The sequence below is a fragment of the Aulostomus chinensis genome, chromosome 6 (genome assembly GCF_037954235.1).
Source record: "Aulostomus chinensis isolate RoL2024-O1b breed Wild chromosome 6, RoL_Achi_v1.0, whole genome shotgun sequence".
NCBI classification, from domain to species: Eukaryota; Metazoa; Chordata; class Actinopteri; order Syngnathiformes; family Aulostomidae; genus Aulostomus; species Aulostomus chinensis.
The window spans coordinates 17,571,368-17,596,370 of record NC_141325.1 but is presented as its reverse complement, the minus strand read 5'-3'; the positions used below and the strand labels follow the sequence as shown (position 1 = coordinate 17,596,370).

Here is a 25,003-nt window from a genome sequence, read left to right as displayed (position 1 = left end):
TTAGACACAAATACTTAAGAATTTCTAAAGTCCTGTGTTTACTAACAAATTTTATGCTGTAAAACAAAACATTAGAATATTCATAGAAATTAATTCAGGATTTCAACTGAAAGTCTGTTCAAAAATCTATGGACTTTGAAACAAGGGGACTGGATGTTCAATTACTCTTTTTTGGATTTTAGGACTCTGTCTGCTGTTGATGCCTGCAGAACGTGTGCTCGCTAGTGATCATCCATCCGTCATTGTTCTGCTGTTTATTGGTTTGCAGAGTGAGCAGATTAACTCAGTCCCCGGGATTACAAGTATTCCCAGTGTAATCAACTCTGGTTGTTCTGGGTTTTTCTACAGTCTGACTGTTCCTCCAAATCGAGGTATCCAGGTGGATCCAAAAATGTACTCAAACCTTTTATATAAAGAGGCAGCGGTTCTATTGAGAACTCCCCCTGGATGACTGAATTCATCTCTAAGGAATCTTTGATACTTTTTTGGAACCCAGTAACAAACTGTATATACCTTCATACTCATACTGAAATAGACCAGAAACGACACACTGTTGCACTGCAACAAAATGCAAACAAGCACACTCGTAAATTCAATTTAGTCCACGTATCCCTCTACTTACAGTGGCAGGCAGCAAATGTAATAAAATATACTGCTGTCAAACTTTGTAAATATTTCCTTACAGTCTGCTAGTTGCCTGACTGTTTGCGTGTGTGTGTGTGTGATGATGATGGTGATGATAATGATGATGATGATGATGATGATGGTGATGATAATGATGATGATGGTGATGATGATGATGATGTCTGGTTCTAGTGCTATTTCAGTTTTATGCTTCTATGCTCCATGTGGTTTTACATCTATTGAGAGTGATAGCAAGGCTTCATATTTGGAAGCCATGACAGTTGAGCCTGGCTCAGCATCCGTGCAGCAAGGTTTCCCTCCCACAGAGGAAGGAAAATTATTGCTACTCGGATAAAATCTTTTTTGTTCATATCTATTCTAGATAGAATCTGTTTTTTTCCTCATTTGTTTGGGTTCAGATGATTTGACACAGTTAAAACGTATTGCTCCCCTCCACTGCTTTTGACCTTTTGACGTGTCAACCTGTCACTTTCATCGAGGCACTGTCAGCGAGTCTATCCTCTAATGGTGTTGTAGACTGGTGTGCATTTATAAGCCCTCACACTTGTGGCCTATTTATCCAGCCTTCCTGGATTGTGGTTAGCAGCTACTGTCATTTTTCCAGAAAAAGCCCACTGGCATGAATTCATGGTTGTTTTTTTAATTTCATTTTTCAACAGTGTTTTAAGTTTGAACTCCTGGAAGCTCCAGTTGCCTCGTGTGGTTTGGATGGTCTTGATCTCAGGCCTCATTACAGACCAGACATTTTGTTCCGGAGTGAACTGGAAAAAAGATTTCTTACCCGACAGGACTTTGTGCATTGAGGTTTTGTGATTTTGAAGTAGGGAAATCACAGCTATTTAAGGCGGTGAGATATATTCCTCTTTACAGGAGGAAATGGTAACTTAACAATATAGGCAGATATATAACAGTTAGTTAATGATAAATTAATAGTTAGTTAACAGTTCATTATATGTCCAGTGTAGTGACTCGATAAGCTGCTGCTGATAATGATGTGTCTTTAGGATGTTTTACACAGTTGGTACCCGGGGCACCACTCGTAATTTAGTTTGGTCCAACGAGAAACAATCAGTCTCAAGTTGTAGCTTACCGGTGAGTTCTTTGTGGATCAGTGGCTTGCATACAAATATATAAACGAGTTGGAACACTTCTTGGAATTTTAAGAGGATTTTCAATACACTTAAGAAAAGATTTAAGACAATGTAACAGTTCCAGCAAAGCAATTAAGGCACGTATGGAGTATTGGACATGAACTAGCCTAGATTTAAGTGGATTCAAGTGGACAGTAAAGGTAGCAGGAAAGAGGGTGTGTAGGATGAACGACAGTGACCTACAAACAAACGAAGGCTTCTGAACGGAGGGCTGTCCAAGCTCTATGGAGTCAGGCAGAGTTTTCCAGTGAGAGAGATTGAGGCCTGAACAGATGCAGCACTGATCTTTGTTATTGCGACAGCGCAAAAACCAATGTGACCGCCTTACGTTCTCAACTGGGTTGCTCCCATCAATGTACGATACCTCTCCAATGAACTGGTGGGAGGATGGCTTCCAAAGCCTCTGCCTCAATGACCATGGCTCCTGCTGAGATTCGCTGGATGAAGAAGGGAAGCGCGTTGATGCGCTACCATCTGGTCTCAGGCGAGGAGGTCAGTAGTATAGAGAAAAGAAAATCAAGAATTTAGATGCTATGCAGAACAATGCCTTCACAAACTCAAAAATGAGAGGCACTTTCAACTCCATGTACCAAAAAAATCTTTGCTAAAGGAAAAGTTGTTGTGAGGAAAGACAAGAAGTTCCTTCTAAAGTTAAAGAACAAAGAAACAAAAGATAAGTAGAATAGAAAAGAAAAGGGGAGAGAGACCAGCCGCTGTAGGAGCTCGCACAAAAAGGCAAGAAGCGCAGAAGAGAGCCCCTGAACCTGCGAACCCATGCAATGGATGGTGTAGTATATAGTATAGTAAACTGGTCTGCCTCGGGGGGAGTGACCTTTGACCTGTGTGGGGCTGCTGGGCAATCAGCACACTTTGCTGTCCCTAATACTTCTCAGATATTACCGTATTAAACTGGTTAAACAGAGAGCAATCAGGCATGACACAGATGGATCATCTAGAGAATAAGATTGCTCAGAGTTATGACAATGACAGTGAAAGCAAGGAACTTAACAACAGACAGTGAAATATTCTTATCATATCTATACACATAAGTGTGTGTATATGTATATGACTATGTGAGTGTATTTGTGTGTGTGTGTGTGTGTGTGTCATTGAAGTTAAGTGAGGAATTCTGTGACAGACTTCAGTTACAAGGTGGCATCACTTAATTCACAGAGTCCAGGTTTCATCTATGGATGTTGATAGATTTCTTCTCTTGTACTTCATTTAACAGTGACACAGAACCCTTCAATCGCATGAACACTCTAATTGATGTAAGCAATTGGATGCTGGAATGTTTAAGCACACATACATCCCATGAAAGAGGGTGCATCTTCACACGATCAGACAATGCATCCTCAGTTCATAACCGCGGGTCTCTTCCGCATGGCAAATGTTTATTACACCCTGCAGGGGTAGAGGTCGCAGAGAGGTGAGAGACCCCCCTTTGGCTGGCACTCCTGATTGGAGCTACGACTTCCTTGGTCAGGGTGAACAGGAGACGATGACTGGACGCCTTGATAAAGCGGGAAGTAGATGATCTTGGTTCGTGTAAGGGTTAATTATCATTAGAAAGGTCAAGAGGAAGTTGTTCTGCTCCTCTTTCAGAACTAAGTGTCATGAGGGGGTTCACTCCAGACATCCTGAGGAATGTGATGAAGGAAAGGGGGGCTAGTACACCGCACCAGTTAGCATTTACTTATAGTTTTCATGTTTTCATGTGTCAGCTTTACAGGTTACAGCAAATATGGACTGGAGGAGGGTGGGATCAGGGTGGTTGTAGTACATGCATTAATACATGGTTGACTATTAAATGATTAAATCATGCTTAATCAGCACTCCTACAGAATAAAGCATGAACTAAACATTAAAAGTATACTGTTATTGTAAAGGGTTACTGTTAGTTTGAGCTCGAGTGCTCGTCATTGCACGTATCCTCTTTTCATAATGGCTGGCTGGGAGTGGGCAGGGCTTACCAATTAACGAAGGTGTAGTCATGTGACTGGTTGTAGCATATGTGTGTGAGAGCTTGGAGCAGAACAATCTAGCTGCATTGAACTTGTTTCACATTGAAGCCAAAAGCCAACTAGCTCCAGTTTGACTTGCTGTAGAACCAACCACACATTTCCCAGGAAAACAAGAGAAAAAAAACAAACATGTCAACTAGTACGTGTACTTTTAGCCACACAGCCCATTTCAAAGCATGATTTTTCAGCAGATGGCTATCTTCAACCTTCGTTAAGGTCACCTTGACTGTGGGAATTGTAACTGCAGCAACTTCACCAATAACAAAAGATTATCCTGTGGCTTGTGGAATGGGACTCTGAATAAATATATCTTAATGGTTTTGCTTAATTTTTCAGTTTGAACAAGTCTGCTTGTAGAAATAAGATTCTGCTGACTCCCCTGAAAGTAAAACAGCTGTGAACATTTTCTGTTTCCCCACAAAACAAATTTCTGTGATATGAGATACCAAAGAAAGCAAAGAGAAGGCATGAGGATTACACATGGAAGTGAGGGTGCGAATAATCTGCCAGAACAGTGTTTCTTTATAGCGCTCCACTAGATCCACACTTTTATTGATTGAAGAGATTTTTAAGAACTTTAAAATGTTATATTTCTATCCGTTCAAACATGGACAACTGTAACACCTTTTTAAGGTGTTATAGGTTGAAGTGTGGACTTAAGGAAGCTCTTGGACCAAAGGTCAAGACGGAACCCCAGTTGTTAATCGTAAATTAAGTTTTTAATTTTTTTTTTGTTTACAGCCTTTCATAGAGTCATTGCATATCATAGCCAAGCATCCCATATATTGATATTTATGATTTTATACTTACAGTTGACATTTATTAAGAACTGATTTTGTATTAAAAAAAAACAGTTATTAGATCAGTTACGTTTTTCATGTTTTCAACATATTTTTCCCTTAGACAAGTGGTAGAAAACATTATTTCTAGAGGGTCATACTAACTTTGGACAATTAAGCTCAAACATGGGTTCGTTTGGTCTGTTTGATGAGCTTGTTTTACAGCATGTAGCTAACTTCCCTTGTTGACTTTTGAATGGTCGACTTCTTTCAGAAATATTCTGCCTGGCAATTTATTCCTGACAATATCAAGGCTAATCCTTGTTGTGTCTGTTTTCTGGAGTAACACGTTAGTGGGGGTTGGCATGGCTCAGAGGTAGAGTGGCATCTAGCAACAGATGGGTAGCTGCTTTGATCCTCTCTTCCCCTGGTGACCATGTTGAAGTATCCTTGAGCAAGATACTGAGCCCCTAATTGCTCCTGATGGCCCTGCAACGGACTGGCGACCCTTTCAGGGTGAACCCCTCCTCTCACCCAATGTCAGCTGGGATAGGCTCCAGCCCCTCCCCCACGACCCTCAACAGATAAGCGGCATAAATTTAAAAAAACAAACAAACAAACAAACATTATAATGGTACAGGGCAGCAAAAAGGTCCAGTGGTTATCATCGCCTTCACAGCAAGAAGGTTCAAGCCCGGGGCTTTTCTGTGTGGAGTCTGCATGTTCTCCCTGTGCCTGTATGGGTTCTCTCGGGGTACCCTGGCTTCCCCCCACAGTCCAAAAACGTGCAAGTCAGGTTAATCGGTGACTCTAAATAGAGGTGTGGCTGTGAGTGTGAATGTTTGTTTGGCTGTATGTGTTGGCCCTGCGACGGGCATGCAACCTGTCCAGGGTGAACCCTGTCTCTTGTCCAATGTCAGCTGGGATAGGCTCCAGCCCCCCCTGCAGCCCTAAACTGATAAGCAGTATAGAAAATGGTTAAAAAAATAATCACTTGAACATTGCAACAGACAAGTTATGTCCGGAAGAAGCATGGCAATATTTAATTCCACACCTCCTTTTTTTTAATGAGGATCAAATAACTGAGGCAAGAAAAAAGAAAATTGAAAGTTACGACTCCATCTGCTTATCATGTGGGAGGACTAAATCAGCAGAACAATCACTAAATGTGCTTAGGTGTGAAAGTGTTTCGTCAGTAATAGTTTTGCACCACATGCAGTGCAATGCTTGGGCATTTGCACTGATTGCAAAATTAAATGTCATTACACAATTTTGTTCATAATTTAATAATAATTTACTGCAGCCATCCTTGATAAAACCAAAGATTCCTATCCTAGTCAGTGTGCTCTGTTTCTGGTGCAAACACAAGAAAATGTGGCTGGAGAGTGAATAGATCAATGCTTTCAACACTGGCTGATCATTATTAGATTGATTTTTAGAGACTGATTTAGATAAACAAGAGAATAAGGAAGTGACAATTGTCAATCCCCGGGTTTCATTTCATTTCGATGCCATCAACAAGTTTTGTGACAACTGTTGAGGCAATACAATGTCCAAAGTTTAAAGGGGTTGTGTTTTTTGTACATCCATGTTCATTCTAATGCAGTATCTCTTTTATGCCTTTAATGAATTGATTCAAATGTTCACTGGAACTCAAGGATGGATTGAAAAGATTTTAACAGTCAAAGGTCAAGGTCAAAAAGTAAAAGGCACACCGTGCAGATTCAGTAATTCTAGTTTTGTGTCATTATCATCGTAAAAGGTTTCTGAGTTCTAAGATTTCGGATCACAATGAGAAGACGGAGAAGACTCAAAAGATTTCGGAGATCCTGGAACCAGCGGACACGTTGTTTCTTATGAAATGACTCAATTACATCGACCACGTATTAATATTGCTGGTCATTTGTTTTCCATCGTAATTGATAAACATAATTATTTCAGCTCTACTGATGGACATATTCCCAATACTTCATGTAGCACAGCTGTCAGTCAGGTTGTTGCACGTGAGCAGAGGCTGTGCATGGGCCCACACACAGCACTCAAGTGCAATCATTTATGTGAGAATTTTTCAATATCTCACAACCTGACATGCACTCGCTGTCATGCTGAGAGCTGGAAATCAGAATTACAGTTAGAACAAATGTCCGGCTTCTCATTGTGCCTCTTGACATCTGATATCCTGTTATTTGGCCCCACGCCCAGTTGGGGGATTTTATTCTCTACTTGATATTAGACTTCATTTTCATATGGAAATGAAAATAGAGTGTGAGGTCGTATCGACAATCTGGTGGAGCTCGGAAAAATAATCAAGTCTCTGAGAGAGACACGGAGAAAGAAACAAGAGAGAGAAAGGGACGATACTGGGAAGTGGGGATTTATATTTGTCACACAGATATGTTGAACAGTGTGGGGGCCAAGTGCAGAGGAATTCAGTGAGCTGACAGGAATGAAAAACATTCAAGATTTGAAGAGACGAAAATAGCTAAACAGACGAGTATGTCATCCTGCAAGAAGGGGAAGGGCTGTGAGTCAACTGAAGTCTCATTCATGATATTGGTAATAGAGGAAAAGGTTGGGCCAAGCTGCTCATTAAGATAATCAGTGTTTCTGCAGCAAGCTCATGTATGCAGTGGAAATAGAGACAAATCTGTATACTGTTTAATACTGTTAAAGCTTTCCTGTTTGCCTTATTATAGCACATGCTGGGGAGAAATGTATGCATTCACTTTCCTCGCAGCTGCCAGGTGGTTTGGTCAGGTAATTACTTCATATATCAAAGCTAGATTCCCTTGTATTGTGCCAAGCCTGGGAAGAGAGAAACGAATAACCTAGGCTGCGCCGTGAGTGTATGCAATGCTTTGCAAGGTGCTTCTAAATGCGGGCATGTGTGCTTAGCAACCTTCAACTGGATGAAAAGGTTTTTGCAAGGTGTCTGTGTGTGTGTGTGTGTGTGTGTGTGTGTGTGTGCGTGTGTGTGTGTGTGCGTGTGTGTGTGTACGCTTGGCTTTTTCCCTGTGCTTTTGTGTGGGGGTTGAGGGTGCACCGCCTGGCCCTTTTTCCCCCTCTTCCAGATACTGCTGTGAAACAATAAACAAAATCTTTTTGTCCTGCCCAGCCTAAGCATTCCTCTTATTTCCAGGAGAACACTTTCCATTATTGATTTCTTCATCATACCGAGCATACTGTAAAGGATGAATGGTCTTTTTCTTGTGACGCAGACCGAGGTTGTGAATGGCTGTGAAGTCTACCAACTGGCTTGACCGCAGAGAGAATCACTGCATTTAGTTGTAGAAGATGGTGCTTTTGAGTAAGATGAGGTGACTCACATCCATTGAGGATGACTGGATGGGGATGCCAGCCAAGAGGTTAAATGAACTTGTGACGGTCAGCGGTTACGTTCCTGAGAGTGTGATAAACTGTCACTTTTCCTGCAGGAAACTTCTCTTGAATTGCCTCTTTGTGGCTGCCTTTAATGGATTTCCGTGGTTAAACATGGCAGGAGACATGTTGTAGTAGCGGTGGTAGCTAGAAACTCAAGCCACATATTCATTATTCTTTGGTGCTTTGACAAAAAAAACTATCACTTCAGCATCATTTTGAATTATATAGTGACTTATGATAAGCAGAAAGATAAATTTCATTCCTCCCTCTGCCCCACGTCTGTTCCTGTATGATGTAGTTCTAGCTGACTGGGACATGACTCTTCCACCGGCTTGGGGTGATGCTTTCAGGAATGAGAAACTAGTTTTGTATTCTAAGCACAGAAATCATGGCAGGAATGAAGAAACAACAAAACCCTTAATGAATGCTAGTCATTCAATCAGTGGAAAGCTTGTAGTTAGCAACTGCACTTTAACAAAAATACAGCTGTTCTGGATTCAGATCAACAATCACGCGGTGAGATCAGTCTTAAATTTGAGGACTGTTTGTGGGTCCTTAAATCTTTCACACAAATGAATTTGAATTCATTATACTTTACAAAGATCAGTTATATGTTTTAATGAAGAGCTCCTGTATGTAAATAAAGAATCAGTGGCAAGGGTGAAAATATCAGGACAGGGGAATCTTCTGATTTCCTTTCCTTTGGACCAAACATGTTTGAGCAGGCCTCTGTTGCAGCCATGTAAACAGTGTGGAGCACTAAAGAGACAGAGTACATTTGCCAAAATATGAGGTAGGTAAAATTGATGTAGTCTGATAATAAAGCAGTTTCAGTGATTTAGAACTGTTAACTGAGTGTAAGTTGGCTACTTTTGATACAGTCCGCTGGTATTCATTGGATTTCAGCTCCATACAAAAGTCTCAAATTGTGATATGGACTGTAAACAATGAGTGGCAGACAGACAAGGGAGTCTAGGATATGTATAATGTATATAAATATGTGAATGATGACAAAAGAAAAATGTCTTTATGCAGTATCAGTGAAACTAATCACAATTATATATTTCTCAAAATCATCCAACCTCACACCTGGTAAGGAAACTATATGTTTGGACTTAATGGGATTTTGTGTAGCAGTTCTGCAAGTAGCCACTGTGATAAATTAACAGAAAGTCTTAGCCAAATCTCTCAAAATACAACCATATGCACGTCTGTTGTTTGTTATGGTTCATTTGGGACCCTGTTGAACTTAGATTCCTTTAACTGTATTGCACCATCCTTGGCCAGAAGATCCCCCAGCTTATTTTTCCCCTGTCTGATACCTTTGCCTAGAAAATGTGGACGATTAAAATGAAATAACTCTGACATCTGATGTATTTTATCTTAAGTCCTCATAGTTTCTGCATAAGTCTACCCTCCGCCAGAAAATAGAGATTGTGAGTTAGTTTGCTACTCAGTCTGCTGTGCTTGGCTTTATTAATGAAACCTGCATGCTGTGACGTCTTGTGATAACAGCAAATTAATCCTTTCAAGAGCTTCTTGTGTTGTAATTTGACTTCTTATGCAGGTGCCTGCTTTTAGAGACATGTTTATTTATTTATATAGGTGGGACGTGAGGACGCATGTGTTTTAAATTACAGTGTGTGGTTGTGAGTGCTGTGCTCTGTGAGAGAGCAAGCGATTCAAAAAAGGTTATCAGGTGTTTGTGTCATTGAGGATGGCTCTTTCAATGTGATGTAAATGGAAGCAATCGCTGCAGTATCAGAGGTTAGTGGGAACACTCACTCCACCCTCAAGACTGTGTGCAACGCCTGAAAATAATAAATCAGAGAAGTTTTTTGAAGGCAGATTTTTCTGATCAGTGCACGGTGAACCGAGTGGATCTCCTCCTCCTCATCAGAAAAGCTCTCGCCAAGTATGAAGCTGTTTGTATCATTGCTTTCTTGTTTGCAAGGCGAACCAGCAGATTCAAAAGATATTTTCCACATTGTCTCACGTCTTCAGAAGTATGAACCCTGAATGCATCTGAGTATTTTCCATTTGAAACCTGGGGATAATTAGCGTCTCTAGTCCAAGCCAGGGATCTGGAGGATGGAAAAGACCTTGGGAAGATTGAGCAATATTTCGAATTAAACCTTGGATGTGTTCTCTCCAGACTCGCTGTGAATCATCCAGTTGCTTTCTGAAACTCATATGGCAGCCCAAAAGGGGCTCAAGAGCATCTCATTCTTCTTTCCATCCAGTCAACCAATCTGTGAGAGCCAAATACTTTCAATTCTTGTTGCTTGTCTTGATTTTACATCCACTGTTTCCTTTGAATGCCCATCATCAGTTTCTTACTGGTCCCAAACAAAAAGAGAAGATACTGAATTTCAGTCGTTGTTTATGGGACAATGATCTGTGTGTGTGTGTGTGTGTGTGTGTGTGTGTGTGTGTGTGTGTGTGTGTGTGTGTGTGCCTGAGTGTTGCAACACTCACTTCCCTGGAATATCTTCACATTAGGTAAGAATCTGAGCACTGCAATAACACTGACTGTATGTCGGGAAATTTCACCATGCACATGAAAGAATTAGTCCGGCTCAGTGAACGTAATCTGTTAGACTTGGTGTCTGGCATGTTTGTGAATGGCTGCATTTACCAAGTTTATACTGCCCTGATGCATTTTGTATTTACTTTTAATAAAGTTCAAGCACTATTCATAATTCTCATCATATGTTGTACTGCTCGGTGATGATTAGAATGGGCTTTTTTTTCTTTTATTAGAAATAAATCTAATTGGTTTGAAACATTAGTCATAGGTGTAACCAATCGTGGTGTCATCTTCTCTCTTTCCCTTAAAGAGCCATGTGCACCTTCTCATTTATCTGTCTAAAAATATATTTCAGAATGGAAATGCTCAACAAAAGAAGAGTTTAGCTCTATCTATTTAGTTATAAATGATTAGTTAACTCAATAGTTAGAATAGATAGTCTCTCCAGGGAACTATCACCTTACCTTGGTATAGAGGTTTGTGTGCCCTAGTGACCCTGGGAGTTGGGGCTGTTGGAGTCTGGTACTCCTGGTAGGGTCTCCTATGGCAAACTGGTCTCAGGCAGACTGAGCCTGCTTCAAGAGGACATCAGTGGAGACTTTACAGATGGAAGGAAGTGCCCAAAGGAGCAATACAGATGCCTCTCTATACAGTGAGTCCTCAAGCTACAGGAGGAACCCTTGAGCTTAGATGTGCCATTAGACAGGTGGCAGCAAAGGTAGAGGGTCAAAAAAGATCAGACCTGGATGGTAAAGCCAGGTCTGGGGATGGACATATGTAAAAAAATAGCTATCATATTTGCATCTGAATTACAGCCTGCTCAATAACCTCAGATGCTGTTGGGCTGCAGATATTTATCTTTGTTGACTTTTACCCCATAAACATTAAAAAAAAAAAGTTTCGAGCAACTGCTAGCATTTTTCAACATTTTGCCTCGTCTTTCAAAGACCCCAAGAATATTTTGTGGCAAGATTATTAACAAATTACACATCAAAAGAAAGGTAAGAGCTTCCATAGAATCATAATTGGTGGTGTTCATTATTGAACAAATGTGTAAAATGATGAGTCCTCAAGAATCTTTAGTAGGCTTCCACAGACGCTAGTGTTTACACTAGACTATGTAAACCTCCTATACATTCTAACGTATATAGATTATTGCACTGATTCTGCAAGATTTTGTTCCTTGTCAATGCCGAGTCTCTGTAAAAGTGCTTATCTTTTGTTGCTGTTGGGTAGCAGAATGTCAAACTTGTGTGGAGTGTTTTGGTGTGGGAGCTGAGGGAGAGAGAGTGAGCGAGGACTGAATAAGACAACGGTAGGCCTTGTTGGGGTCGGTCGGTTACAACTTGCAGCAAAACTTAGACTTCATTCATGCTAGGGTGCGAACTGCCTTTTTGGAAGAAAAGCTCGCTGTATTTCCTTTCAGTGAGTTCAATATACTTTGGTGACCTGCATCCGTTTTATTTTATTTTTTCTGAGTTTCTTTCTCTTAGATAACAAACAACCCAATGTAAAGGCCAAGTGGTAAACGTCCCCTCTCTTCCTCCTCATACCAACTGATAAAATACAGAAATTAACCTTAGATACAGAAACGTCACTGTACCATTTTCTTGGCTGTTGGACAAAGGATGTTTCAGCCTTTGTTTGTTCCTTGGTTTCTACAATGTCTTAAAAACAGTGATTGATGATAATAAATTTGCTGATGAAAACTCGGACATGCAATTTTAAAGATAAAGAAATCTATAAGACCTGGACTGGTATGATAAATGGATTTGGCCTTGTCTTCACGCTTTAAGATCTGCACTGATCCATAATTGCTTGCTTTGAAGGCGCATCACTCATTGCCATAGGGGTTTACATTGGGATTGAAAGTCTGCTACGTGTCATAGCAACAAATGCCAAAGTGCCTTAGTGTTACATGGCTTGAGAAAGCCAAGAGATGCATGCTGGTCATATCCTAGAATCAGAAACAATGAATACTTGATTTTGAATATCGGCGTGGCCATTAGCATCTTTCTGTACTCCTAAAGTGTCGGTGAATTGTCAAATACCACCTTGGTGTAGTTGCAGTTGTATTTTGTGTTTGTAATGTTTGCGGAATGACCATTGACTCCCACTGATATATTCTCAGTCAGCAACCAAACTGTCATACATACAAATGTTGTTGTGATAGCGGTATAACAAAGCAGCAGGTGGTTAAATCAAACTTTAATGAGGTAGTGAAATGTAATTAACCCATTGATCAGGCTGAAATAGTAGCATAGTAACAACAGTCTGAAGCATTCTGAGGAAAATAATCTGATGTGTCATTGTTGACTTGGTAATGAGATTGTGACGTGGATGTTCACATGCCCATTTTATCTCCCTGCTTTGGATTGAAATATGATTTTTAATTTAGATTGAAACAATTTAAAAAAGGGAAAAAAAAAGCATCTGGAGGCTACTCACTTCAATATCGTACTGGGTTGTGGAACACACTGCTAGCCTGACATGGGCATGATGTTATTATGGTCCTTAATTTTTGTTTTATCAAGAGATAAAAACAATACAGATAAGATCCATTTGTTTCGTAGCTAGCATAGCCTACAGAGCTGGATTAGCATGTGTGTCATTAACCTTTCACAGAGATAAGTGCAATGTTACCTCTACTTGTAGCTCTGTTTTTGTTACAAAGATTTTCCGTACATTTAAGTGAGATATTAAAGGTTATGTTTTCAAACACATGTTCCTCATAGTGCTGTACAAGCCTGTTACATGTTACAGTAGACTACAGCTGCAACGTAATCCTATCTTTTATATTCAGACTTCTGTTAGCCTCGTGCACGGCCTGTGATCTTGGGTGCCCCTCTTAAGGAGTTTGGGAACCACTGTTTTATAGGTGTAATTACTGTGTTAATGGCAATATTTTCCCTTGAAAAGACTTTGAGTTTATTTCTTTTGGTGAAGCAGCCAAGTCATTAGTAATGCTCTAATACAGGACCCAGTGGGAACAGCAGTGTTGGCTTCAATTTTAAGATTAAAACTCCCCGTGTGCCTGTTAACAGCGTTTCAGAAGCTCGGGTGGGCTGTGGAGAGTGCATGTAGATATACACACACACACACACACACACACCTCTTAAAATCTCCACCACACTTCTACTCAGAACCACAAACCTGCATGGTGTCTACCATGTGAAATGCTTTGGCCAGCATCTTTTCTCCTGTTGCGGTGGGCTGCTGGTAATTAGGCTGTCGTTGTGGCTGCTGTCCCTGCTCATTTTCAACACTACGGAGGCAGGGGGAAGACAAAGGTTAAAATAATATTGCCTTAGTCATAAATTCAAGTGTAATTATCCAAGGTTTTATGTGCCCTCGGGAGTTAAAAATTCCCTTACATGACAAGAAGTAAACTGCGAGCACTAAATCAAGCACAGCCATGTGGTATAGTCCAGTTTGAATCAGTGGGCACACCGTGATGCAACAAGTATAGTTTAATAGACCTCCCAGACCACTGGAAGATCATGTCAGTATTTTCCTTAATGTACACATGTATGAAGGTGCATTACCAGCTGATACAGTTGCCCAAGATGGAACACCTGTGGTGTACCAGGTGGTAAATGAGCACCTTCATTCATCCAATTATGGACACTTTGAAGAATACAAAGGGCGACACAGTTGGATGCTGCGTCTTACACACGTGTCACATTGTGTCTTGGGTAGGTACAGTATCACGCTGAGGTTGTCTAACAAAGCTTATTATTTGATGACCTGAGCAGGAGAACAGGCAGTGTAAAGATTTGTCTTACACCCTCCTTCTATGCACATGCCAGCACCACACCCCATAACCAATACCAACACAACTGAGGCAAAAGCACTGGGTACAGTTGTAAAAGTTGTTAGGTGTTCAGTTTTCCGCAAAAAATAGGCTTTATTGTCTCCTTTTCCCAGGAAGAAAATTTGGGGCAGATTAGTCATTGTGCCACCAGGTGGCAATACTCCTCACCATGTTGAGGTGGCCAATTTCACTATAGAACACGGAACTGTAGTAATGGTAGATATATGTCATGGCTCAAGCTGACGTTTCACAAGATGAAAGTTTGATTAATGAAGCAATATAGCTGGGGTGTATGTCTGTGGGGTGCAAACTGTGTGTAGTGAGGCATCTGTCTGCTGCTCTCAGGGCTTACACTCCTATCTCTCCCAGCCTGCAACCTACAGACCTATCTACAAACTGGAGTTAAGTCAGTCAAAGTTCCACCGATTGGTAACAGGAAGTAAGCCTGATGTAACAAACATAATTTGATTTACTTCATAATTCCACTGTCGTCCTCATGTAATGCACACGCACAAAATGTATAGTGTGTGTAGTATCACCCAGTGTGTTCAGGAAGTGACATGCACACCAAAGATCAGACATTAGTCTGCTCCTTCATCCAAACTTTAAATATCTGCATGTCTCATCACCCTCTCGCTCTACAGAACAGCTACGCACTTGGACATGCATGGGGAGTACGGGAGCTCGCTCATCTCCTCTTGCAGAATTCATTATGACCTGAACACCAAATTGTTGAGGGCCAGAGGTTTGCCTCAGCAGAGGTATACAAGGTCTGGCTGTTGTCTAGATTTAATTAAAAAAAATTCTGAAATCATACTACTGAAGTGCTTGTTGGTACCAAGTGGGGTGAGATGTGATTTGGTATATGAAAGTGTTGAATTTTTTTCGTCATAGGTGGTGTATACAAAGTGTACTGTCTTCCCATCAATTTTTTGCTGAAACTTGCTTGTGAGATTGCATCACAAAGCGATTATGATATGCATCTTTACACATTTTGAAGTGAATGTTTAGAAATCCTGGAACGTCCTCAGGAGGTGTGCAGCAGAGATGTATCACTACACTGCCTCTGTGCTGCCAACATAATAAAGGCAGAACTCGTGTTGATTTTGTATTCTGTTCAAATTTACAAGCAATTTGCAGTTTTGTGCATGGACTGAATAAGGGGACTTGGTCTCAGGATATTGTCCTCACTCGCACCTCTGAAAAACAGGTGTCCAATTCTAAGGAGAAAGACATTATGCCGTAACAGAATTTTGAAAAAAAAATGAGTGGATTTTATAGAATTACATGTCAACCAAGTAAAATTTGTGGCTTTACTAGCAGTCATCATACCTTGCTTTCTTAGGATAGACTCATAAAGAATATGAATAAGCCCATTTGGTGTTTCATATAAAGAAGTATGCAGTCAGCAGCTACAAGAGAGGAAAACTCATTGACACCAGGGTTGCTGCCTCATGCTGTTAAAGTTGTTAAATCAAGGGAACTACAGCGTCCGAGTGTTCCTGCTGACCAGGCAGACATAAATGTTCTCTGCTGGTGCTAATTAGATTCTTCCCAGTGGAGTTAAGTTTGAATAACATAATTTTATCCATCATTTCACTTGAATCTTTTTGAAAATAGTTCTGGACAATTTTTATTTTACGATTGGAATAACGTCAGACCTCGTCTGCTCTTGTTATACATATGGGGAGCACATATTTTTATGCCTTTTTTTCAAGGATAGTTCTAGATATTAAACCTTGGGACATACTGCAGACACTTGTTAACTCATACATCCTATCCACTGTCTCTTTGAAGCATATGTTTCCTGTCTGCAATGTCTATGATACACTTATTCCACATTTAATCACAAGAAATTCTGTAAAATCCATGTTTCATGAGCTGTCTCGTTGCTTTGACCAAAGACCTTTGGTAGTGCAGATTCTGAACAGATGTGGTCGAGGGACGATGTCACCTGATTAGGTGACCTGACTGGTTAGATCAAACATATTTCGTTTATTTATCCCAAAATCACAGTTTGCCTCATGGGTCTTTTCTTTGCAATGATATGTATCTCCTGTGTCCACATTGAGATTCTATCCACACAACTTCCTCGTCAATTGCATAGGTCCAAAAAAACAAACAACAAGAAGACAGAAGGACAGTAGTCATCTGTAAAACTGCACTACTGTCTTTTGCTTGCAGGGGAAGAAGCTGTCTGTCATCAGTTACTCTATTCAACATTGTGGAGGTAATGTTTTTATCTTTCTTTCTTTGTCTAGTCTGCCAGCAGGATAACAAAAGGTTCTGAATCGATTGTGATCAATGTGGTAGGACAATAGAACAAGGGGAACAATATATTATATTTTGGAATTCATCTAGAACTGGATCCAGATCCGATAATGCCATGCCACGTCTTCTAGATTAAGCTATGGTCAGTGCCCCCCTTTCTAGAGGATGATCTGAATTTGGGAACATAGAAATGACTTGTGGGAGAAGAAGGATGAGGATGTCCACAGATAATGACTGGGTGTGCATCTAGTCTAGTGATAAACTTTTCATATTATTATCAGTAGAAGACATGTTCACTCAGGCACACAATCAGACAGGAGTATCAAACTGTCTGTCATCACAGTTTTATTTGTAACAGTACAGTTGCATTTATCCCTGACAGCCTCTGTGGTTTGTCTGGTAAGACAAAATCTATCCTTATTCTGTTCTTCTGCCTCTCTCCCATTTTCTCCCAAATTGTATATTGCCAATTCACCAAGCTTTCCTGGTCATTGCCCCACCCCCTTTGCCAATCTGAGGAGCGCCATGGACCACCACATGCTTCCTCTGACATTGAAGAGTTTGCACATCGTGAAAGATGATGATCCTGTGATTGCTGCAGCCCCCCCCCCCCCCAGCCCCCAGTGACCAGTGGATGCTCTAGTGCAGCAACTGGACCCATACCCTTATCCAGCCCATGCACTGACACAGCCAATTATGTCTGCACATGCCCAACCAAGCAAGGGGCCACATGAAAAACCTGCACCAACATGGCGCCCTACAATCCGTCCTTGGGTGTATTTATGTAACATGCACCTGTTCATAACATAGCACACATGCAAAGTTCACAACAGAGTGATGATGCTTGACACCATCCTCACCTCTCGTAACCTTTAGGAATTCCTCTCCTGTGAGGGCAGCATCAGCTCATCAAGTTCACTTCCTCCTAAAACGAGACGCCATTGACATGAAGTGGTAATGTAAACAACGTGAACTTCGAAGCTCCTTGTAATGGTCAGTGACACAATTCTGAAGTGATGTAGCAAAACAAACCCAGCCCTTTATTTGTCCCACTTTGTTTTTCTACTTTGGCACAAAACATTTGATTTTCATCTTATGATCTACATGTATGCAAAATGCATTTTTAAATTATCTCATACACAATTACTGTATATAGGCCAATCCTGCAGTCTCACAACAGCATGAGGAGATAAAAAGGATTACAGCACATATTTTAATGCTAAATCACTGTAATGTAATACTCTACCGTCCTGGATACTCATTGTGCCACTTACATTTAGATGATCAGAGGAGAAATATTGCACTGTATGTTCAAGCATCTGAATCTAAACAAAAATGCAATTTTTCATTGATGGAGCAAGTCTGTGAACAGCATTGATATTAATGGAATCACAGGAGACACTGTAGATTTCCACTCTACGCTAATGGCAAGTTGCCTGTCGCCTACCTTGCTCCCATTTTTAGATTGCGGCGGATCTGGCTGGCCTCGTCGCCACCTTGCTGCTTGTTGCCACGTGTGGGCAGGCACTTGATGGGGGCCTCTCCCATCGCCCAGCCTGCCGCTGCTATGGCTGCTGCACGGTTTGGGCTCTCCCGGGACTGGGCCGTGGACCTCGGTGGGGCGAGGCAGAGGGAGGGGGGCTCACCACTGACTGAAGCACACTAGTGGTCTTAAGGAGCGCTGCTGAGGGAAAGTCCTGTGCGTTTGAAGTAGGGACCACAGAAAGCCTGTTTACTCAGAGGGGGGAGGGGGGCTCTGGCTTGCTGCACAAGAATGCCTGTGTCATGACGGGAGTGGCGGAGAGGAGGAATGTGCTCCACAATCCCAACACTGTCGGAGCTGGGCCATGGCTGAGGTGGCAGCCATTTCTTCCTATTTATTTTAGCTCCCTCTCCACTCAATCACTGGCCCTGTCTGCGGCACTAAGCATCCCTGGAAAAAAGGAAAAATGACCTGTGCTTTTATTTATGGCTTGAGATTTCCAGTGCAGTATTTTCAATCAATGTAGATGAAACATAAACTTTTTTGTAAATAATTTACATATTCAGTCCAAGTTCACTTTTTTCATGTATTCAGCTGCTCAACCTCCCCTCAGGTGCAGACAGCTATACTGATGCTAACAGTGGCTCGTTTTCCACAGACAGCTCACTTTGTGGGTGGTTCTGTGATGTTTATGTGATGCTTAGACAAAATTCAATATCGTGAATACTTTGGTCAAAATTTAGATCAGTCAGTTATCATAATTACCCTCTGACTTAGAATCATCATGCTTTCTTGTTGTTTTTTGTTACACTCCTTGTGCTACCAAATAGCTGAATTCAAAAGCAACAAATGAAATTGTCCTTGTACATTGAAAACACAGGAGGATGAATAGTAATGATTCTTCATGTGGCCTTTAGTTTTTTTAAGTCCACATGCAGATAAAAATTTGCTAAATATTTTTTTCCCAGCAGGGTGAGGGGTTACCAAAACACTTTTCATACACAAGCTACTTGTGAGTCCATGTGACCCCTGTTTATGAACTTGGGTTTGTTTGTAAATGGGCCGTGTGGACCAACATGAACCCAATTTTTAGTTCAAGGACAGCGGTATCTTGTTTGCAGACATTACCAATTGGATGATGGCCTCCCTCCCTGTGAGGTTATATTCAGTTTTGAGGGTTAGGATGATGATTTTTTTTTGGTCTGAATAAGATGCATAAAGACCATAGGATCTCATCACACCTCATCATCATGCCTCCATCACTTCAGAGGACTGGATTTGCTTACATTCATTTCGAGAATACTTGTACTGTACAAACTGTATACTGTACATCAATTATACTTGCCAAACCCTGTCCGTCCAACCAGCCATTAAATGAAAAGATCGACATCACAGGAACTCCAAAGACGGCTGCATCCCCATAATGTGACTTAAATTTCAAAACAGATTTGTGTCCATGCAACAGTAGGAATACCTGATACAAACACAACCTGCAAGGGGATTTCCAACATGATTTATTTTCAAAGGCTCACTAAGCAGTGCATAAAAAGAAAAAAAAAACAAAACATTGTGTGCTTTGTGAAACATTTCAGAATGTATAAAAGCCTTTGCAAAAATGAATCATCTACATTTAACCCATCAGTGAACAGTCACTGATCATTCCCTGAGGACCTGTTCTAGATCTCCCAGAGCCTCGGTCTCAAGCAGTGACAGGAGTATTAGCATATTATGCGTTTGTTCTGATGGTGGGAGGAAACTCAAGTATGTGGATGGGCTGTTCATTCACTCTTCAGATTTATGCCTACTTGTATCTGTCATGTGTGTACTGTATAATCCATATGATCTTGAGTAATGAGCCAGCAGCAAGATGTTTTAGACATCTTTGTTGTGGTAAAAAGCAGATCTTTTTAGAAAGAAATTCAAAAATGTACAGCCGTTTTTCTGGTGACAAAACTGGTTGTTATTTTTAAGGCATCAGGGCATTTGCAGCCCATTTTTTGAGACAATTTTGGCCCTTTTGGCATTTTTTTGCGAGATGCCATAATATTTGCTGCTAGAGTTCTGGTGACAAACCTGGGCAATTCTAGCAAGATGTCAGGACATTTGCAGTGTTTCTAAACCAGAGACAAAATTGTGCATTTAAAGCAAGATGTAGGTACATTGGCAGTCCATTTTCTGCAGCTAAAACTCAATGTTTTCAATGAAACATATGGAGATTTGTAAGTTATTGTGCCTAAACCTAACCAGACCTGAACTACAGAGTTGTCATTAACTACATTAAAATAGTCCACTGAGAGTATAAGGAAGGTCGGGCATTTTGCTTGAGATTTGTTGCAGGCAGTTGCTGGTAGAGTACTGAAAATGTATACTCAGTTAAAAGTACAATTACACACCTTTGATGCATGCCTATGTTTACAGGGGCATGGGTAACATGGCTCCCTTCACAGCTTGTGACCTACTTTTCATCACTTTTTGGCATGAACCTGGCCCTCTCAATGAGTTAGTAGTTACACTACTCATCACCCCACGGGTTCTAGGGGACCCAAAACTCATGCTTCATAGGCTGACTGTATTCTGACCTGGTAAGACAGGTATCACCACTGAACCACACAGCATACTTGTCATCATGGGGCATCACAGCAACCATTTCAGGTTTTAATAACAAAAACCTCTGTGACATGTGGTGATGGCAACTTCAAAGAGCACTTGTTCAAGTGCATGGACAAGCGTAGCGCCGTTATATCTGACAGGAAATAACTTCATTTTACAATTTACCTCAATTGTAGAAAAAAACGCCTGGATTGCAGTTGAGGAAAATTAAAAGTAAAAGTAAGGAAAGGCATCTATCATAGAGGAAGATGAGCTCGAGGCTTATCATCTCCTGGAGTCTGATTAATGTAGTTATTAATATTGTAAAGTCAGCTGAGGAGGAGTCATGTGGTGCATAGGAGAAGTACAGGTTGTTTTTCAGATAAATCCTACAACCTTACAGTGAACCCATGTCCTGAAGAATATTAATATGCAGCAGTCACCACTCAGCTACAATTTATCTCTCCATAAAAATGGTAAATTACTGTTGGGAATTGTGCTTATTACAGTAATTTGGCATGTACGGTCCAGCAAATGTAAAATTCAATGGAAAAAAAAAAGAAATCACGCACTTTGTTGCCAATTTAGGGCAGAAAAATGTGAATGAACAGCTTTCTTCTTCTCACCGCTGTATCACCCTCAGCAAACATTGAAGACTCCACTCTAGAAGCATAAACTTACCTTAAACTGGTAACAAACTTACAGAATTACTATTTGTGCCTGAGTAGGGTGCAGCTGGATTCTTTGTAAGCAGAATAAATGAGGCTATCTTCGACTCCTTAGAGCAAATGGGTTTTTCCATATTCATATTCACAATAAGACAAACAAACAGGAACAGCAATAAAATTTGCAGCAGTATTAAGGAATAATAAATGTAAATCATTGACATGTTTGCAAAAACTTGTATCCTGCATCTTACTCCTAAATCTGTCAAACATAGACTGAAATTGTTCAAATAATTTTAAAGTCAAAGTCATTTTGAATGTCAATTAAGCAATATGTACAGGACATACTGAGAATTGAAATTATGATACTCTCTGACCCAAAATGGTGCAAAAAACATTGAATAAATAAGTCTAAAAATATACATGGTATGTGCATATATTAAAAAAAAAATCACAGACAAGACAGACATTGCAAAGTGCTTAGTGCTAAGAGTCCTGCTAGTGACAGAGTTCACAGTGTGGAGGGTGGAGGTGGGCCAGGGTCCATGGCTTTGGTGTGGAGGAGGCGGAAGGGCAAGGAGGGGCAGAGTGGAGAAGGAGGTGAGCATCTTGACAGCCTGGTGATTGAAGCTGTCTCTCAGCCTGCTGTTCCTGGTGCAGAGACTCCACAGGCTCCTCCCTGAGGGCAATGGTTAAAGTAGCAGTGTGACAGGTGGGTGGGATCACCTGCAATGCAGAGGGCTTTGCGAGTGAGTTGGGAGGTGTATATGTCCTCGAGGGAGGGGAGAGTGGCACCAATGATTTTCTCACTATGTGCTGAAAGGACCTGTGGCCAGGACGAGATGCATGCACCGTACCACACCATAATGCTGCTGGTCAGGACATTTTCAGTGGTGCCCCTATAAAAAATGCACATGATGGGGGCTGACACTTTAGCTTTCTGTAAAGTACTGGCACTGTTGAGCCTTCCTTGCTAGTGATGCACTGTTGGTGGTCCAGGAAAGATCTTCTGGGACTTGCACACCTGGGAACTTGGTGCTACTCACTCTCTCCACTGTAGCACCATTGATAGTGAGAGGAGTATGCTTGGTTCGCTTTTTCCTGAAATCTACAACAATTTCTTTTGTCTTCTGTTGTATTTGCACCACATGGCCAGGTGGCTCCCCTCTTCCCTGTAGTTTGTCTCATCCCCATTGTTAATGAGACTCACCATAGTTGTATCATCTGCAAACTTCACAAACAAGTTGGAACTGAAACTGTGTGATGAAGTGTAGTCATAGGTCAGCAGGATGAAATGGAGGGGACACATCCTTGGGGGGCCCCTGTGTTCAGAGCGATATTACTGGATGTGTTTCTGACGACTGTAGCTGCCTGTGGTCTGCCAGCCAGGAAGTCCAACAGCCAGTTGCACAGTGTGCTGTTCAGCCCCAGTCTAGTTTGTGATTAAGCTGTTGGGGAATGATGGTGTTGAATGCTGAAGTAAAATCAATTAAAAGCATTCTAATATAGAAGGCTTTGTGTCCAGGTGTGTGAGGGGTGCATGGAAGGCAGTAGAGATGGCATCATCGGTTGAGCATTTTGACCGATATGCAGACTAGTAGGAGTCCAGGGGTGGGGTGGGGTGGGGTGGCTGTTCAAAGCACTTCATCAAGATGGGGGTGAGTACAACCAGACAGTAGCCATTGAAACAGGAAGGGGACGAATTCCTCAGAACCGAGATGATGGTGGTGGCTTTGAAGCATGTGGGAACCACAGCCTGCCTAAGTGAGATTTTAAAATGTCTGTGAAGACATCTGTGAGTTCCCCCACACAGTTCCTCAACACATAACCAGGTATATAATCAGGACAGGTAGCTTTGCGACCGTTGATCCTGCAGAATGATCTCCTCACACTGTCTGGGGACAACGTCAACACCAGGTCATCAGGGGGGGAAGGGGACTTTTGAGCAAGTGTGGTGTTCTGTGCCTCAAAGTGAGCGAAGAAGTTGTTCAGCTTGTTTAGCAGAGAGATGGGGCTGTCACAGGTCTGTGGTGGGGACTTGTAGTCTGTGATGGTCTGCAACCACTGCCACAGGCTCTATGTCTCTGCTGTTTCTGAAGCAATGGGTAGCAATGGGTCTTCCTGGAGTAATGCCGCAGCCTATCTGATGCCACAGGACAGGTTTGCCTTTGATGTTCTCAGGTACTCCACGTCTCTTGCTGTGAAGGCAGCATTTAGAGCTTTCACAAGCTTGCACACCTCCCCCGTCAGCCACAGCTTCTGATTTGCCCACACAGTGATGGTCTTCAGTTCTGTTACATCCTCAATACACTTGGTGATGTAGGCAGTAACAGTGCCAGTGTATTCCTGGAGGTCAGTGGAGTTATTGTGGGTAGCAACTTGCTTGAACATATTCCTGTCTGTGGTGTTAAAACAGTCCTTGAGTGCCTCTGCAGATCTCTCAGGCCACACACTTTCTTTATCTTTATTTGTCATTGTAACAGGCACAACGAAATTAAGTGCAGTCCTTGTTAAGTGCAAAGAAAGACATCAATATCAAATGAGAGTATCGCTATAGGCATAGACATTAAAAATTGCATAAAACCTCACATACTGTACCCATACACATCCACATTCATAAATGTAAAACAGCTATGCTTTGGTAGCACCATCTAGGGTAGTTATGACAGTTGGGTAAAAACTCTTTGGTAGTCTCTTTGTTCTGGTTTTTATGGACCTGTATCTCCTGCCTGATGGCCAGTGTGTTATGAGTCTTTTAGGATTGATTTGGCCATTTTGAGGCAGTGGGAGGATTGCGACTTTTCTCTGTGCTGCTTTTATGACCCCTTGGAGCGTTTTCCTCTGTGCTACAGTGTTGCTTGAGGACCACACACAGAGACAGTATGTCAGCATGCTCTCAATTGAGCAGCGATAGAAGGACACCAGCAGTTTTTGAGGGATGTTGTTCTTCCTGAGAACCCTCCGGAAGTAAAGTCTTTGCTTGGCCTTCTTCACTAGCCCAGTGGTGTTGATGCCCCAGGTCAGGTCTTCCATGATGCTTACTCTCAAAAAGCTGAAGACCCTGTCCAGACAGTCCTTACCTATCAATAGCAGCTTGGTGACTGTCTTTCTCCTCCTATTATCCACGACAAGCTCCTTGGCCTGCGATCTGTCCAAAGACAGGTGGTGTGGTATTCCAAGGTCTGATAGCTTGACCACCAGTCTGTTGGGGCAGATGGTGTTAAAAGCAGAGCAAATTCTATGAAGAGCAGACGAGCGTAGCTCCCCTGCTGCTCCAGGTGGGACAACGTAGCATGGGTGTCTGTGGCTACAGCATCCTCAGCGGACCTATTAAACCTGTAAGCAAACTGGTGCAGGTCAAAGGTAGGGGGAATGAATGACATGATATACCAGTTTTTTTTAAGCACCTCATCAGCACAGTGGTGAGTGCTACTGGCCAGTTGTCATTGAGGGTGGAGATATTTGTTTTTTGGGGCAGGGGGACTCTGGTGGAGGACTTCAGACAGGATGGGACAGTAGACTGGGAGAGTGACTGGTTGAGAATCTTGTTAAAGACCCCCACCAGCAGGTCTGCACAGTCCTTTAGTACTCACCTGCAGATGCTCCTCCACTGTGAGGATGATGTCACTGTTGGCTGTGGGGTGTTGTGTTGCTGTTCCTGGTGGTTTTGC

General features: G+C 41.7%; 1 protein-coding gene and 1 long non-coding RNA gene across 3 annotated transcripts in view; one reads left to right on the top strand and one right to left on the bottom strand.

Annotated features, from left to right (window-relative positions):
• LOC147260332 (uncharacterized) overlaps positions 1–17,485 on the bottom strand; it is a 33,700-nt gene extending 16,215 nt beyond the window's left edge. The window contains exons 1-3 of the long non-coding RNA XR_015116564.1: positions 17,456–17,485; positions 13,664–13,775; positions 2,161–2,270 (exon numbers count right to left, since the gene is read on the bottom strand). This is a non-coding gene — a long non-coding RNA (uncharacterized LOC147260332). The remainder of the gene's footprint in view (positions 1–2,160; positions 2,271–13,663; positions 13,776–17,455) is intronic.
• adamts3 (ADAM metallopeptidase with thrombospondin type 1 motif, 3) overlaps positions 1–25,003 on the top strand; it is a 148,423-nt gene that overhangs the window by 39,313 nt on the left and 84,107 nt on the right. The gene's annotated exons all lie outside the window — the stretch shown is intronic.